Source organism: Triticum urartu, chromosome 1A (genome assembly GCF_056163025.1).
Source record: "Triticum urartu cultivar PI428250 chromosome 1A, HENAU_Tu73, whole genome shotgun sequence".
Classification (NCBI taxonomy): Eukaryota; Viridiplantae; Streptophyta; class Magnoliopsida; order Poales; family Poaceae; genus Triticum; species Triticum urartu.
The window spans coordinates 412,215,254-412,219,426 of record NC_141873.1 but is presented as its reverse complement, the minus strand read 5'-3'; the positions used below and the strand labels follow the sequence as shown (position 1 = coordinate 412,219,426).

The following is a 4,173-nucleotide window of genomic DNA, read 5'->3' as shown; positions in this document are numbered from 1 at the left end:
TGTTATTTCAATATATCTACTAGCAAAAGAGCCCGTGCGTTGCAACGGGGGCATACATATCACTCTTCCTTCGTCTCTCCCTCGGGTCATCCATGTAACCATGTTGATACTCTTGATCTCCTTTATAGCTTGATGCTTCTCCTTATATCTACAGGTAGAGAAGAGACAGATATTATTTATTCCTCCTACTTACATAACTTATACCTACAAGTTCAAATTAGCTCATAGCAACATGTGAATTGGAAGGAGCATCGCAACTGAGTGACTGTCACCACAATATGTTTTCTTACACTGACATGTTGTTATAAGACCTGCACAATCGAGATTATTTTTGGCATTTGCGCAAATAACATTGATCTAGTCAGACCCGTTGTGTTGGATAGATATTTCTTTTGTTTTGTTAAAAAAAATTAATGGAAAACCTTATTACATTAACCAGAGTGCACAGCAAGATCGCTAGCAACCAAATCTTCACATCGAATGCCACAAGGGCATCTACAACCTTATAAATTACAAAGTCTAGGACAGTACTTTACTTTATTTAAACATAACAAAATGTAAAGCTAGGTAAGCTTTGATCTCCTGGAAGAGAACACCGTTAGGTGCCAGGTCCTAATCTTTTGATGGGGTGGCTTTCACCAGTTCCTGTGCGTCTGTCTAGTAATTCTCCTCATTGCCCAAGTTTGAGCCTCCTGGATTGCATGCAAGCATGCCTCGGCCTCTGCATGCATAGGGTCTTGAAGCTCACGAAGTTTTCTTGCTCCTGAGCCCCCTGCATTGCATGAGTTGTCTCTGACTATAAAACCCGAGCCTCCCTCAACTGAATCCGAGAAGAAACTACCATCAATGTTCACTTTCAGCACATCAGCTTTAGGCGGTTTCCATCTTTGAGCCACTGTCACAGTCGTTGTTTGTTTCTTCAGACATAACATCTCATAATCTACAACATTTCTTATGATTCAGTACAGTGTGTCATTCACATGGCATCTTTTCTCTCCAACATTGACTTTGTTTTAGATTAGCCACCACGTCCACATAAGAGCAAATACATAGCATTTGTTTGGAGGCCTCCGAGGTGAAGAAGCGTTGAAGGAACACTTTAGGACCAACACACTCAGCCAACATATGTCTTTCATCTTCCATGTTCAGGATTCTCCATATCATACGCACCTCTTTGCAATTGACAAAGCAAGTGGGCACATCATTTTTGTTAAGTTGAAGGAGTACATATAGCAATGTTTCATATTGCGAGGTTAGTTAATCTAATAGCCAGGTTTAATTCATGCATGCATCATCTTAAGTCACATAGATTATCTTAAATTGTAGATGCCACCAGCTAACAACACTATACAAAGTTTCTCCGTACATGTATGCCATGCACCATGGTCAGATCAAACGAATGCATGAGCTGGAGCACCAGACATGTGTAGAGCAAGCAACAAACATATATCTCTGAAGGTGAGAAGTGGTTTTACCAAAACCCACCAAAACATATAACACATGAGCTTTTACCAAAACCAACGGTATACAACAATAATTACAATTTATCTATGTCTGCATGTTAGGTTGTGATACACATCGACACACAACATGAAAAATACGATCACCAAGAAAGTTGTATATACGTCGGATAGATTAAATTATGAGAGCATCGGCATATAATACGGTGAAGCAATGCATCGTTTATAACTTACCTCAGATGAAACTGCGATGCAACCGAAATATCAATCACTGCATGGCCCAGGTTCCGGTGTAGCAATTCTTCATTCTGAGCCGTTAAACACGCAATAAATTAACGATGGTCTTGGCATGTGCATCTGACTCTCAGTTTTCCCAGATAAAAACAACACACATATTTTCCTCCATCTGGTTTTCTAAAAAAATGTCGAGAATACATTTCAGCGCATATATGATAGTGCATATTGATAAATCAGGTCATATGGACTTCTGCAAAAACAAAACATGAATTCTTTTACAAAGATACCGATGGAATTTTGAAGCCACACTTAAGTATACATCTAACCTTTGAGCGGAATTACTACTTGAAATGCCACATGTATCACAATTAACCTTGAAACTGCTTGGGAAGGGCAAAGTGTACTCTAAATTAACGTCAAAGCCGTTATACACGGTATGGAATCTTGGATGCCCGTACTTCAAGGAGACATGCATGCCAAGCAATATTACATTCTTCCTATTGTGAGGAACATATTCATGAGTTTAAAACAAAGACCCTCTATCATTCACCTAAAAAGTTCATAAGGGCAACTATTGGGAAGAGTACATTGCAAGAATGAAGTATTGGCACCTTATATCTAGTATAGAGCAACTTTTAATTAAGCACAAACCAGAAAAGGTTGAGTTCGAGAATATCGTAATTATCAGAAACAACACGCACCTATCTTGTGGACTAAGCACAAAGAAAATTAGAAACCTATTGTCAGATAATTAATACTTCTTCTATTATCATAGATATGTGCCGACTAATTAACTTTCCAAGTGCTAACCAGGAAGAGAATACTAAATACAAATCGAGGGATGTACCATGTTAGCACACTACATTCATTCAATCCGACCCCCACAACATTAAGGCTTGTTCCCAGAATTAGCTTCGCCTCGCTAGAAATGCTTGGTTTTTACAACTATCTATCCTCGTCATTGTTCAGTACTTCATCATCATCAGCCACTATATATGCACATAGCGCCAGGACCAATAAATACTTCATCTACAATCAGCTATTGTTGACCTTCCCTGAGCATCCCTTGGAATCTCATGAATGCATTGCACAGTGATGTAGCATTCCTCACAAAGGTCAAATCCAATGACTTATGTGCAATCCCTGTATTTGTATCGTTTACATCATATCGGATAGATCTGAAAGGTATTCATCAGTTTGATATTACTAAAAGAATCAAGGTAACTCAAGACAGTGGGAACTAAACCAAGGATGCATTGGTGCTTATCAATACGTCACAATTGGATTTCAAACTAAATCAGCGTGTAAGTGGTAGGGGAGCACGTGTGTGTACCTGCGCGATCTACTTCGAGAAAGCAGTGTCCTCGCCGACCTTGCATAGGAGGGCCTGGGTGGCGGAGCTGGCTTCCATGGACATCAAACGCTCGTGCGTCATAGCGGCGCCCAGCCGGACCATCTTGTGACGACGCAGGGGTATGAGGTGTGCAGCGCAACGGGGCTAATTTCCTAGATTGGGCTCTCGATGTGGGGCGTTGAGGAGTAGAGGGCCGCCAAATCTTGAGTCGGCGGAGGGCCTGGACGAAGGAGCCTCCTTATGAGCGGCACCCAGCCGGGCCATCTCCGGACACGGGGAGGTCCAAGGCGCGACGCTGGAGCCTCGTCGTGGGTCGAGAGGGAGAGGACAGATGGGAACAGGCACATGTGGGGAGACGAACGGGGAATTGTTTTGTTTCGAGAGGAGACGAGCGGGGATTTTTTTTGGCAAGTGAGGGACGTGAAGTTTCGTCGTTCGTGCCCAAATGGCTTGTGTGGGGCGGACGAGCTATGGGCCAGAGTTGGCCCATCGACTACGTCGGGAAATAATTGTCACCAGCGAACGAAACGGTTTAAGTACCATCTCGCATATATGTTTTAAATTTAAAGTGAAAGCATAAACTTACGGAAAAAAGCGTATTATGACGGTGAACCCGACAAAGTCAATCTGTGCTTTATTATTAGGGAAAGATTTACAATCTTAATTTTCATTTCAACCAGTACATACCTTGCTTTGCAAGAACATGAGTAGAAGGAAATCTTGGGCTTTACTTTGTTGATGACTCCCGGGATGTCATATTGATAACGCAGCATGGATTTACAATGATGGTTAGTGTAAAACTTGATAAAGATGGTCAATCCTATTTTAATGTGGACCTTTGAAGAAAAATGTCTAAGTATTATGAATTGAAAGCTGGCAATAAAATTCTAGTGCGTGCACTACAGCCTGGTCTAATTAACATGGATGTTTACTTCCCCAACATCATCAACAGATCAAAGTCTGATCGAGGTTAGTGTCCTTTCAACTTTCTCCATGTTGTCATATTACTTAGCAAAATCGGGGTATTTATTCTGCCTAATTGATCACTATTTAAGCAACCAATTGTGATTTCATTTTCCGACTCCGTTCCTAGGCAATAACAAATTCTATTTATCAATTTAT

General features: G+C 41.1%; 1 long non-coding RNA gene across 2 annotated transcripts; it reads right to left on the bottom strand.

Annotated features, from left to right (window-relative positions):
* Positions 1–410: 410 nt before the first annotated feature.
* On the bottom strand, positions 411–3,450 carry LOC125515682 (uncharacterized). Of its 2 annotated transcripts, none has more exons than XR_007287093.2 (2): positions 3,031–3,450; positions 411–2,875 (listed from the first exon to the last, which is right to left on the bottom strand). It is a non-coding gene; the product is annotated as an uncharacterized LOC125515682 (long non-coding RNA). The 2 variants fall into 2 exon arrangements; XR_007287095.2 differs by having other exon boundaries at positions 411–2,840.
* Between the last annotated feature and the right edge of the window lie 723 nt (positions 3,451–4,173).